This window comes from Mobula birostris, chromosome 6 (genome assembly GCF_030028105.1).
Source record: "Mobula birostris isolate sMobBir1 chromosome 6, sMobBir1.hap1, whole genome shotgun sequence".
Classification (NCBI taxonomy): domain Eukaryota; kingdom Metazoa; phylum Chordata; class Chondrichthyes; order Myliobatiformes; family Myliobatidae; genus Mobula; species Mobula birostris.
The window spans coordinates 61,900,427-61,914,947 of NC_092375.1; positions in this window are offsets into that span (position 1 = coordinate 61,900,427).

The following is a 14,521-nucleotide window of genomic DNA, read 5'->3' on the forward strand; positions in this document are numbered from 1 at the left end:
AAGGAATATTTGGAGCAGAGCTTGGAGTCATCCTTTATTGCAGCAAAGTCACAGACTCTGTAATAGTGTCATTGCTGAGCTATCCATGTCTGCTAAAAACCGACTATTCATAAATTCTAGAGATTCTGCAGATTCTGGAACTCTTGAGCAGCACACGCAAAATGCCGGAGAAACTTAAAGTACCAAAGTTCAAAGTAAATTTATTATCAAAGTACATACATAAATGTCATCATATACTATCTTGAGATTCATTTGCTTGCAGGCATTCACAGTAAAACAAAGAAATACAGTAGAAACAATGAAAAACTACACACAAATAAACACTGACAAATGGCCAATGTGCAAAACAAGACAAATTGTGCAAATAAATAAATAAATAAACGAACGAATGAATGACTGAATGATATTGAAAACATGAGTTATAGAATCCTTGATAGTGAGTCCATAGGTTGTGAAAGCAGTTCAATGTTGAGGTGAATGAAGTTATCCATGCTGGTTCAGAAGCCTGATGTTTGGAAGGGTAATAAACGTTCCTGAACCTGTTGGTGTGGGATCTAAGACTCCTGTACCTCCTTCCCGATGGCAGCAGTGAGAAGACAGCATGGCCTGGAAGGAGGGGATCCTTGAAGATGGGTGATGGATGCCACTTTCTTGTGGTAGTGCTCCTTGTAGATGTACTCTGTGATAGGGAAGGCTTTGTAGACGTCTCTGTTCTTGGACATTGGTGTTTCCATCCCAGGCTGTAATGCAACCGGTCAGGATACTCTACACTGTACACCTATAGAAGTCTGTCAAAGTTTAGGTGACACGCTGACTCTAAGCAAGCTTCAAAGAGAGTAGAGGGACTGTTGTGCCTTCCTTGTAATGACACTCCTGTACTGGTCCAAGGACAGATCCTCGACAAAGATAAGATCAAGGAATTTAAAGTTACTGACCCTCTCTACCTCTGACCCCTAATGAGGACAGGCTCATGGTCCATGGTTTCTTCCTTCTGTAGTCAATAATCAGCTCTTTGGTTTTGCTGACATTGAGTGAAAGATTGTCGTCAAGGAACGATTCAACTGGATTTTGAATCTCTCTCCTGTATGCTGATTCGTCACCGCCTTTGATCTGGCCAACAGTCAGCACATTTAAATATGGCTTTAGAGCTGTACTTGGACTCGTAGCCATATGTATAAAGCAGGGGCTAAGCACACAACACACATAAAAGTTGCTGGTGAGCACAGCAGGCCAGGCAGCATCTGTAGGAAGAGGTGCAGTCGACGTTTCAGGCCAAGACCCTTCGTCAGGACTAACTGAAGGAAGAGTGAGTAAGAGATTTGAAAGTTGGAGGGGGAGGGGGAGATCCAAAATGATAGGAGAAGACAGGAGGGGAAGGGATAGAGCCAAGAGCTGGACAGGTGATAGGCAAAAGGGGATACGAGAGGATCATGGGACAGGAAGTCTGGGAAGAAAGACAAGGGGGGGGGGACCCAGAGGATGGGCAAGAGGTATATTCAGAGGGACAGCGGGAGAAAAAGGAGAGTGAGAGAAAGAATGTGTGCATAAAAATAAGTAACAGATGGGGTACGAGGGGGAGGTGGGGCCTTAGCGGAAGTTAGAGAAGTCGATGTTCATGCCATCAGGTTGAAGGCTACCCAGACGGTACCCCTGGTCCTCACCTACCACCCCACCAGGAATAGGGTTCCCCTGGTCCTCACCTACCATCCCACCAGCCTCCGGGTCCAACATATTATTCTCCGTAACTTCCGCCACCTCCAACGGGATCCCACCACTAAGCACATCTTTCCCTCCCCCCTTCTCTCTGCATTCCGCAGGGATCGCTCCCCACGCAACTCCCTTGTCCATTCGTCCCCCCCATCCCTCCCCACTGATCTCCCTCCTGGCACTTATCCGTGTAAGCGGAACAAGTGCTACACATGCCCTTACACTTCCTCCCTTACCACCATTCAGGGCCCCAAACAGTCCTTCCAGGTGAGGCAACACTTCACCTGTGAGTCGACTGGGGTGATATACTGCGTCCGGTGCTCCCGATGTGGCCTTTTATATATTGGCGAGACCCGACGCAGACTGGGAGACCGCTTTGCTGAACATCTACGCTCTGTCCGCCAGGGAAAGCAGGATCTCCCAGTGGCCACATATTTTAATTCCACATCCCATTCCCATTCTGACATGTCTATCCACGGCCTCCTCTACTGTAAAGATGAAGCCACACTCAGGTTGGAGGAACAACACCTTATATTCCATCTGGGTAGCCTCCAACCTGATGGCATGAACATCGACTTCTCTAACTTCCGCTAAGGCCCCACCTCCCCCTCGTACCCCATCTGTTACTTATTTTTATGCACACATTCTTTCTCTCATCTCCTTTTTCTCCCACTGTCCCTCTGAATATACCTCTTGCCCATCCTCTGGGTCCCCCCCCCCCCCGTCTTTCTTCCCGGACCTCCTGTCCCATGATCCTCTCGTATCCCCTTTTGCCTATCACTTGTCCAGCTCTTGGCTCTATCCCTCCCTCTCCTGTCTTCTCCTATCATTTTGGATCTCCCCCTCCCCCTCCAACCTTCAAATCCCTTACTCACTCTTCCTTCAGTTAGTCCTGACGAAGGGTCTCGGCCCGAAACGTCGACTGTACCTCTTCCTACAGATGTTGCTTGGCCTGCTGCGTTCACCAGCAACTTTGATGTGTGTTGCTTGAATTTCCAGCATCTGCAGAATTCCTGTTGTTAAGCACGCAGCCTTGTTGTGCACCTGTGTTGATCTTGAGTGTGGTGGTGATGTTGTTGACATCTGTATTGACTGGGATCTGCGAGTGAGGATGTCAAGGATTCAGTTGCACAAAGAGGTATTGAGGTGGCATGGTAGTGTAGGTTAGCACAACGCTTTACAGTACTGGAGACCAGGGTTCAATTCCTGCCACTGCCTTTAAAGAGTTTTTGTACGATCTCCCTGTGACAACGTGGGTTTCCTCCTGGTGCTCCGGTTTCCTCCCACAGTTCAAAGACGTACCGGTTTGTAGGTTAATTGGTGATGGTGAATTTTCCCATGATTGGGCTCGGATTAAACAGGGGGAATTACTGTGCTGTAGCTCAATAAATTAATAAATAAATCAGAATCAGAATCAGGTTTATTGTCACCGGCATGTGACATGAAATTTGTTAACTTAGCAGCCACAGTTCAATGCAATACATAATCTAGCAGGGAAAATAATAATAATAATAAGAAGAAAATCAATTACAGTATACATATATTGAATAGATTTAAAATAATGTGCAAGAACAGAAATACTGTATATGGAAAAAAAAGTGAGGTAGTGTCCAAAGATTCAATGTCCATTCAGGAATCGGATGGCAGAGGCTGTTCCTGAATCGCTGAGTGTGTGCCTTCAGGCTTCATACCTCCAACCTGATGGTAAAAGTGAGAAAAGGGTGCTGGAGGTCCTTAATAATGGATGCTGCCTTTCTGAGACACCGCTCCCTGAAGATGTCCTGGGTACATTGTAGGCTAGTACCCAACTTGGAGCTGACTAGATTTACAACCTTCTGCAGCTTCTTTTAGTCCTGTGCAGTAGCCCCTCCATACCAAACAGTGATGCAGCCTGTCAGAATGCTCTCCATGGTACAACTATAGAAGTTTCTGAGTGTATTTGTTGACATGCCAAATCTCTTCAAACTCCTAATAAAGTATAGCCGATTTCCTTCCTTCTTTAGAGCTACATCGATATGTTGGGAACAAGTTAGATCCTCAGAGATCTTGACACCGAGGAACTTGAAACTGCTCACTCTCTCCACTTCTGATCCCTCTATGAGGATTGGTATGTGTTCCTTCATCTTACCCTTCCTGAAGTCCTCAATCAGCTCTTTGGTCTTACTGATGTTGAGGGCCAGGTTGTTGCTGTGGCATCACTCCACTAGTTAGCATATCTCACTCCTGTACGCCCTCTCGTCAACACCTGAGATTCTACCAACAATGGAAGTATTGTGAGCAAATTTATAGATAGTATTTGAGCTATGCCTAGCCACACAGTCATGTGTATATAGAGAGTAGAGCAGTGGGCTAAGCACACACCCCTGAGGTGCGCCAGCTTTGATCGTCACCAAGGAGGATATGTTATCACCAATCCACACGGCATGTGGTATTCCGGTTAGGAAGTCAAGGAACCAATTGCAGAGGGAGGTACAGAGGCCCAGGTTCTGCAATTTGTCAATCAGGATTGTGGGAATGATGGTATTAAATGCTGAGCTATAGTCGATGAACAGCATCCTGATGTAGGTGTTTGTGTTGTCCAGGTGGTCTGAAGCCATGTGAAGAGCCATTGAGATTGCCTCTGTCATTGTCCTATTGTGGCGATGGGCAAATTGCAATGGGTCCAGGTCCTTGCTGAGGCAGGAGTTCAGTCTAGTCATGACCAACCTCTCAAACCATTTCATCACTGTCGATGTGAGTGCTACCAGGCAATAGTCATTAAGGCAGCCCACATTATTCTTCTTAGGCACTGGTATAATTGTTGCCTTTTTGAAGCAAGTGGGAATTTCCACCCATAGCAGTGAGAGGTTGAAAATGTCCTTGAATATTTCTGCTAGTTGGTTAGTACAGGTTTTCAGAGTCTTACCAGGTACTCCATTGGGATCTTCCACCTTGCGAGGGTTCACTCTTTTTAAAGTCAGCCTAACATCCGCCACTGAGATGGAGATCACAGGGTCATTAGGCGCAGCAGAGATCTTCACAGCTGTAGTTGTGTTCTCCCTTTCAAAGCAGGCATAGAAGACATTGAGTTCATCTGGTAGAGAAGCATCGCTGCCATTCATGCTATTGGGTTTCGCTTTGTAGGAAGTAATGTCTTGCAGACCCTGCCAGAGTTGCTGTGCATCCGATGTTGCCTCTAACCTCATTTGAAGATGTTTCTTCACCCCTGAACTTAGCCCTCTGCAGATCATACCTGGTTTTCTGGTATATGCCTGGGTCGTCAGACTTGAATGCCACAGATCTAGCCTGCAGCAGACAACGTACCCCCTGGGTCATTCACAGCTTTTGGTTTGGGAATGTACAGTAAGTCTGTGGGCACACACTCATCCACACAGGTTTTAATGAAGTCGGTAACAACTGCAGCATACTCATCCAGGTTTGAAGATGAATCCCTGAATACAGTCCAGTCCACCGATTCAAATCAGTCCTGTAGGCGCTCCTGTGCTTCCCTTGTCCATACCTTCTTGGTCCTCACTGCTGGTGCTGCAGCCTTCAGTCTCAGCCTATACTCAGGGAGTAGAAGTACAGCTAGGTGATCAGATTTCCCGAAGTGAGGGCGTGGAATAACACGGTAGGCATTCTTGATGGTGGTGTAGCAATGGTCCGGTGTGTAGTTTTCTCTGGTATTGCAAGTGATCTGTTGATAGTAGTTGCTTACTCATTTTTTTCAGACTGGCCTGGTTAAACTCTCCCAAAACGATGGTGAAGGGGTTAGGGTGTGCTGTTTCATGCATATTGATCCCATTGCTCAGATCATCTGGAGCCTGCTTGACGTTGGCCTGAGGTGGAATGTAAACTGCTACCAGAATGACTGCAGACAACTCCCGTGGTAGGTGAAAAGGACAGCACTTTACTGCTGGGTATTCCAGGTCTGGTGATCATGGAGCTTATTGAAGAGTTTTGAGGGAATGATAGTGTTGAATGCTGAATGTAATCAGCGAAGAGCATCCTGATGTATGTATCTTCATTGTAAAGGGATTCCAGAGCTGAGTAAAGAGCCAATGAAATGGCTTCACCTGTTGACTTGTGGTGGTAGGCAAAATGGAGCAGATCCAAGTCACTCCTCAGGCATAATTGCATATGTTTCATAACCAGTCTCTCAAGGCACTTCATCATAGTGGGTGAACAGTAAGTGCTACTGGAAAATAGTCATTGAGGGAGGTTACCACATACTTTTGAGCATCAGTATGATTGAGTCCTGCTTGAAGCAGTTGGGTTCGTCAGACTACTGAAGGCAGTGGTTGAAGATGCCAGTAAACACTCCAGCCAGTTGGTTAATACAGGTCTTCAGTACTCCAGGTACACTGTCTGGGCCAGATGTATTTTGCTGGTTCACCTTCCTGAAGGATGCTCTCATGTTGTCCTCAGACACTGAAACCACATGGCCACCAGGACTCTGAAATCACAGGGTCATCACAAGATTCCTCGATATTCTGTCAGTAAAGGTCAGCTTATCTGAGAGTGAAAGGTTTTTGACATTTATATTGCTTGGTTTTGCTTTGTAGAGGATGATGGCATTCAAGCCTTGCCACACCTGTTTGGCATCCTTCTGTGCTTCAAGCTGGGTCTAGAATTGTCACTTTACATGTGAGATGGCTTTCTGGAGGTCATACTGGGACCATTTGCACTTTCCTAGCCCTGAACAAAATCTTTTTCAGATTGTGGATTGCATATTTTGTGCAGGTCTTCTGGTTGGTGAAGACCAAATAATTTTGTGGCGACCGACTCGTCCATGAGTGTCTCTATAAAATCTGTGGTAACTGTGGCATATTCATTCAAGTCTCTGATGAGACCTTGAACATCGCCCAGTTCAAAGAAATCTTGTGGTGTTCCTCTGCCTCATGTAAATACAGTGGTCGAGCTTCCTTCAGTGATTCAAATCTGGTCTGGAATTGCTACTTTGCACGTGAGATTACTTTCTAGAGGTTGTGTCTGAACCTCTTGTAATTTAATTAGTCATCAGACCTGAACACCACTGATCTTACCCTCAGCAGATTGCGGATCTCTTGTTTCATTGAGGGCTTCGGTTGGGGAACACTCTGAATGATTTTGTGGGCGGGGGGTGGGGGGAAGGACACTTGTCTATGACTATCTTTACAATGCCCATGACAACCGTGACATATTTGATATTTGTTCAGATCCTCTTATGAGTCCTTGATCATGGCCCACCCCACTGACTCGAAGCAATCCTGCAGCCATTTTTCTGCCTCCTGCATCTACCTCTTTGTTGTCCGCACCTCTAGAACCTTGCTCTTTAGCACCTGTCTGGATTCAGCTGGGGGAAGACAGCCACATGATCAGATTCCATGAAATGCAGTCAAGGGATGGAACTGTAGGCATTCTTGATAGTGGAGTAGCAGTGGTCAAGTATGTTGGGTCATCTGATGCTGCAGGTGGTGTGCTAATTGTAATTGAACAGAGATTTCTTCAGGCTAGACCGATTGAAGTCCAAATAAGGATGTGAAAGGCATCAGGCTAGGCTGTTCGTTGTTTGTTAATGATGACACAAGTCATGAATTGTCAGCAAGTCAAGCAGGATCTATGAAGGAAAATGAACGGTTGATGTTTCAGACCAAGACCCTTCATCAGGACTGGAAAGGAAGGGGGAAAAGCCAGAATGAGAATGTGGGGGAGGGAAGGTGTACAAGTTTGCATGTGATAGGTGAGACCAAGTGAGAGGGAAGGTGGGTGGTGGGGGGAGTGGGGGAGATGAAGTAAGAAACTGGGAGGCGAAAAGTGGAAGAAGTAGAGTTAAAGAGAAATGAATCTAATAGGAGAGGACAGTGGACCACTGAAGGAAGGGGAGGAGAAAACAACAAGGGGGTGATGGGCAGGTGTGGAGAAGAGAAGGGGAGAGAGTGTAACCAGAACAGGGAATGAAAAGAAAAGAAGGGTGACTGATTACCAGAAGTTAGAGAAATCAATGTTCATGCCATCATGTTGGAGGCTACCCAGACAGAATACGAGGAGTTGCTTCTACAGCGTGTGTTCAATCTCCTTGTGGTAGTAGAGGAGGTCCAGGACAAACAGTAGTGCTCCTCTAGTGTATTATTTCACTAACCACTGGTCTGCTTTATTGCATTTATGTGGCAGTATGACTCTCAATATATATATATGCCAGCCTACACGTGCATCAGATGTGCACATGTGCAACATGCGTTGGCATGTGGCCAAGTGGTTAAGGCATTCGCCTAGTGATCTGAAGGTCGCTAGCTTGAGCCTTGGCTGAGGCAGCATGTTGTGTCCTTGAACAAGGCACTTAATCACACATTGCTCTGCGATGACACCGGTGCCAAGCTGTATGGGTCCTAATGCCCTTCCCTTGGGCAACGTTGGTGGCGTGGAGAGGGGAGACTTTTAGCATGGGCAACTGCTGGTCTTCCATACAACCTTGCCCAGGCCTGCACTCTGGAAACTTTCCAAGGTGCGAATCCATGGTCTCATGAGACTAGCGGATGCCTATATAAAGACATGTGCATCAGAGTCAGGAGCTGTGCCATGAGCAGAAGGCCTTTGCTTGTCCAATTGCCACCATTCAGTTTGCTAAGGGAGAGTTAAAATACAGATGGTGAACTGCAGAATGAAGACAATGGCAATCACCTGCTCTTAGTCACATACAGGCTGGAGAGCGAAGGAATGGAATGGATTTCAGCGGATGACTGAGCTAAGGTGCAGCACCGGCAGTTCATGATACTTTGTACCACAAGGAAGCCAGCAATACTTGCAAAGTTGTGAACCTGCTCTGCTGGGTTCTGGCAAGGGAAAATGAATTATTGTTGGCTCCCTTTGGAGAGACAACACCAGTAACCTCCACTGGAACTGTGGGTGATATCTTCAAGATTCTATAAGGAGGAACGACTGCGCAGGCGCGTTGACATCGGTGAGTTAGACCAGCTGGAGGAGCATAAAAAGAAAACAGTTTTATAGAATGGGTGACAGAGTAGAGGGATACAGAATAGGAGGGATTTGGCCCAATGGGGCTTCAGTGATAACGGGTCGAGGCGAGGTAAGTTTCTTATGAAGGATAGGAACAGGAAGTATGTCTGCGAGGCCAGTGTTCTGTACTGGGTATCAGATATGGGATGTCCAGGAGACTCCCAGCCTCCCAGACGGCCACATCTGTGCCAGGTGCGTCGAGCTGCAGCTCCTTAGGGACCGGGTGAGGGAACTGGAGATGCAGCTCGATGACCTTCGTCTGGTCAGGGAAAGTGAGGAGGTGATAGAGAGGAGCTATAGGCAGGTAGTCACACCCGGGCCTCGGGAGACAGATAAGTGGGTAACAGTCAGGAGAGGGAAGGGAAAGAGTCAGATACTAGAGAGTACCCGTGTGGCTGTTCCCCTTAACAATAAGTACTCCTGTTTGAGTACTGTTGGTGGTGGGGACAACCTACCTGGGGGAAGCAACAGTCTCTTGCACAGAGGCTGACCCTGTGGCTCAGAAGGGTAGGGAAGGGAAGAGGATGGTAGCAGTGATAGGGGACTCTATAGTTAGGGGGTCAGACAGGCGATTCTGTGGACGCAGATGGTAGTTTGCTTCCTAGGTGCCAGGGTCTGGGATGTTTCTGATTGTGTCTACGACATCCTGAAGTGGGAAGATGAACAGCAAGAGGTCATGGAATGTATTGGTACCAACAACATAGGTAGGAAAAGGGAGGAGGTCCTGAAAACAGACTACAGAAAGTTAGGAAGGAATTTGAGAAGCAGGACCTTAAAGGTAGTAATCTCAGGATTACTGCCTGTGCCACATGACAGTGAGTATAGGAGTAGAATGAGGTGGAGGATAAATGTGTGGCTGAGGGATTGCAGTAGGGGGCAAGGATTCAGATTTCTGGATCATTGGGACCTTTTTTGGGTCACGAGTAACCTGTGCAAAAAGGACAGGTTGCACTTGAATCCCAGGGGACCAATATCCTTGACAGGGAGGTTTGCTAAGTCTATTGGGGAGAGTTTAAACTAGAATTGTTAGAGGGTGGGAACTGAACTGAAGAGACAGAGGAAGGGGCGGGCGGTTGGCTCACAAATCGAGAAAGCTTGGAAACAGTGCGAGAGGGAGGATAGGCAGGTGATAGAGAAGGGATATGCTCTGTAGTGTTCTCGTGCAGTGTGTTGAAACTCTGACTAAACACCAAGTTAAACCGGAGCCAATGAAGACAGAGTCGTAGTAAGGTTAACCATTTACTGTTCACACTTCCACATTAACATTGTAGGGTGAAAACTGTTGATAAAAATACAAGCAAATACAGCGTCTGTTTCATTCTGGAGACCACGCGTGCTCTCTTCTTTTAGCGAGTGTCTCCAGCCGCCCCGAGTAGCGGGCGAGGGGGATCGCGTCAAACCACCACTGGGCTCCAGCCCACCCCACGCGTTTGAAATTGAAAAGCCGGCACGTGTGCGGCCCTAACCACCGCTTCCTTAACAGAAACTGCATTAATATTTTTACTTCAAATACATTCTTATGAATTTACGGCATTGCTTATGTAATGTTTCTTTGTGGGTAGAAATGGAGCTCTTCACGATCATGCTGCATGCATGGCATCTGCCTTTACACATAGTCATAGCCATAGTCATAGTCATACTTTATTGATCCCGGTGGAAATTGGTTTTCGTTACAGTTGCACCATAAATAATAAATAGTAATAAAACCATAAATAGTTAAATAATGATATGTAAATTATGCCAGTAAATTATGAAATAAGTCCAGGACCAACCTATTGGCTCAAGCTGTCTGACCCCCCAAGGGAGGAGTTGTAAGGTTTGATGGCCACAGGCAGGAATGACTTCCTATGACGCTCTGTGTTGCATCTCCGTGGAGATGTGTTACACCTTCCCGAACCGGAGTTACACACAAGACGCGGTGATGTCATCACATGCTGCGATATACCATAGACAATGAATTTACCTTTGTTATACTGTAATATAATTATCAACCTTTAACTTTAACTAGAACATAGTTACAAACAAATCATTTAAAACGTAGACCAAAGTCAAATAAATGCCTTAAGGGCAACACACACTCAGACTGATGGTTTGAGATGTGTCTATTTTAATGCAAGGAGTATCATGAACAAAGTGGATGAACTTAGAGTGTGGATCAGTATTTGGAGCTATGACGTTGTGGCCATTACAGAGACTTGGATGGCTCAGGGGCAGGAATGGCTACTTAAGAGTACCAGGCTTTAGATGTTTTAGAAACGACAGGGAGGGAGGCAAAAGAAGTGGGGGCGTGGTACTTTTGAGCAGAGAGAGTGTCACGGCTGCAGAAAAGGAGGAAGTCATGGAGGGATTGTCTACTGAGTCCCTGGGTGGAAGTTAGGAATAGGAAGGGGTCAATAACTCTACTGGGTGTTTTTTAAAGACCAGCCAATAGTAACAGAGACACCGAGGAGCAGATAGGGAGACAGATTCTGAAAAGATGTAATAATGACAGAGTTGTCATGGTGGGAGAGTTTAACTTCCCCAATATTGATTAGTATCTCCCTGGAGCAAGGGGTTTAGATGGGTTGGAGTTTGTTAGGTTTGTTCAGGAAGGTTTCCTGACACAATATGTAGATAAGCCTACAAGAAGAGAGGCTGTACTTGATTTGGTATTGGGAAATGAACCTGGTCAGGTGTCAGGTCTCCCAGTGGGAGAGCATTTTGGAGATAGTGATCGCAATTCTATCTCCTTTACCATAGCGTTGGAGTGGGATAAGAACAGACAATTTAGTAAAGTATTTAATTGGAGTAAGGGGAAATGTGAAGCTATCAGGCAGGAACTTTGAAGCATAAATTGGGAACAGATGTTCTCAGGGAAATGTACAGCAAAAATGTGGCAAATGTTCAGGGGATATTTGTGTGGGGTTCTGAATAGGTACATTCCAATGAGACAGGGAAAGGATGGTAGAGTACAGGAACTGTGGTGTACAACAGCTGTTGAAATTCTAGTCAAGAAGAAAAGAAGAGCTTATGAAAGTTTTAAAATACTAGGTAATGATAGAGATCTAAAAGATTATAAGGCTAGCAGGAAGGAGTTTAAGAATGAAATTATGAGAGCCAGAAGGGGACATGAGAAGGCTTTGGTGAGCAGGATTAAGTAAAACCCCAAGGCTTTCAACAAGTATGTGAAGAGCAGGTGGATAAAACGTGAGAGAATAGGACCAATCAAGTGTGACAGTGGAAAAGTGTGTATGGAACTGGAGGAGATAGCAGAGGTACTTAATGGATACTTTGCCTCGGTATTCACTATGGAAAAGAACCTTGGCAATTGTAGGAATGACTTACAGCGGACTGAAAAATGTGAGCATATAGACATTAAGAAAGAGGATGTGCTGGAGCTTTCGGAAAGTATTATGTTGGATAAGTCTCTGGTATAGGACCAGATGTACCCAAGGCTACAGTGGGAGGTGAGGGAGGAGATTGCTGAGCCCCTGGCAATGATCTTTGCCTCATTAATGGGGATGGGAGAGGTTCCAGAGACTTGGAGGGTTGCAGATGTTGTTCCCTTATTCAAGAAAGGGAGTAGAGATAGTCTAGGAAATTACAGAACCACTGAGTCTTGCTTCAGTGGTTAGTAAGTTGATGGAGAAAATCCTGAGAGGCAGGATTTATGAAAATTTGGAGACACATAATATGGTTAGGAAAGTCAGCATGGCTTTATTAAAGGCAGGTCGTGCCTTACGAGCCTGATTGAATTTTCTGAGGATGTGACAACACTTTTCTGAAGGTGGAGCAGTAGTTGTAGTGTATATGGGTTTCAGCAAGGCATTTGATAAGGTAGCCCATGCAAGGCTTATTGAGAAAGTAAGGAGGCATGGGATCCAAGAGGATCTTGCTTTGTGGATCAAGAATTGGCTTGCAAAGGCAAGGAGTGGTTGTAGATGGACTATATCCTGCATGGAGGTTGGTGACCAGTGGCGTGCCTCAGGGACCTGTTCTGGGACCTCTTCTCTTTGTGATTTTCATAAATGACTTGGATGAGGAAGTGGAGGGATGGGTTAGTAAATTTGCTGATGACTCAAAGGTTGAGGGTATTGTGGAGAGTGTGGAGGGCTGGCAGAGGTTACAATGGAACATTGAAAGGATGCAAAACTGGGCTGAAAAGTGACAGATGGAGTTCAACCCAGATAAGTGTGAGGTGGTTCATTTTGGTAGGTCAAATCTGATGGCAGAATATGTTATTAATGGTAAGACTCTTTGAAGTGTGGAAAATCAGGAGGATCTTGTGGTCCTTAGGACACTCAGAGCTGTTGCGAAGGCTGACTGTGTGGTTAAGAAGGCGTACAGTGCATTGGCTTTCATCTACTGTGGGATTGAGTTCAAGAGCTGAGAGGTAATGTTACAGCTGTAAAGAACCCTGGTCAGACCCCACTCGGAGTACTGTGCTCAGTTCTGGTCATCTCACTACAGGAAGGATGTGGAAACTTTAGAAAGGGTGCGGAGGAGACTTACAAGGATGTTGCCTGGATAGGGGAGCATGCCTTATGAGAATGGTTTGAGTGAACTTGGTCTTTTCTCCTTGGAGCGATGGAGGATGAGAGCTGACCTGATAGAGGTGTATGAGATGATGAGAGGCATTGATTGTATGGATAGTCGGAGGCTTTTTTCCAGGACTGAAATGGTTAACACAAGAGGGCACAGTTTTAACCTGCTTGGAAGTAGGTACGGAGGGGATGTCAGGGGTAAGTTTTTCATGCAGAGAGTGGTGAGTGCGCGGAATGGGCTGCCGGCGACAGTGGTGGAGGCGGATACAATAGGGTCTTTTAAGAGACTCCTGGATAGGTACATGGAGCTTAGAAAAATAGAGGGCTATAAAATAGAGGGCTACTAATTACGCTAGGTAATTTCGAAAGTAAATACATGTTCGGCATGGCATTGTGGGCCAAAGGGCCTGTATTGTGCTGTAGGTTTTCTATGTTTCTATGGGACTGACTTACATAGGTTCATGGCCATGCTCTTACTGATGACCACTGGCAATATGGCCCTCATCTTGCTCTGGAGTTGCAGCTGGGATGGAAAAGTTGCCTGATTTTGGGGAAAGTGTGTCTCTCAGCCCTGGCAGAAACCTATGATCTGTTTTCTCAAATTTCATGACTACAGAAGTGGGTAAAGTGCAGAGGCTGTTCCTCTGATGAAATGCCAACAGCAGTTACCTGATTCACTATGGCAGTGGCTGGTTAAAAGCAAGTTGATCCTGGTGCAACTGTCTGGATGATGTTGCTGAAGAGAAGATTCTCATGTTATTTAATATTTTATGTTCCAACTGCAACCTGACAACAGCTCTTGAATCCAAGGATCATATCAAACTGCATTTTGTCTGCAAACAGGAATGCAGCAGTTTGGCTCACAGGGTATGTATCCGTGATACGTTCAGTGATTCATGTGTTCCATCATCTCTACACCTGAATGTTCACAATGATTAATTATTTCACCAAACACCACCTGAATTGTTTATCATGCACACATATGCTGGGAAACAAGTTTGCAATAATTGCTGTTTGGAGATCCCTGATCTTTTGACTTACCAGATTCTTCATGTTCTTTTGCTCATTCAGGCAATATAAAGTGGTTCTTTATCAAGTCAGCTGCACACTTGGGTAAAGGGCTCTGCTCCAAAATGTATTCTCTTCTCAAAAAGCACCAAGATTATTTGAACGCAACTTTTATTGACTGAGAACTATCCTTGAACAAAACATTTCACAGTAGTCACTTTTAGCCTCCATTTCATAAAATGACCTGTGGACAGCACCCAGATCAGAGATAGATCTCTCAGAAGAAGGGAGTTTACTGTGTCACACCA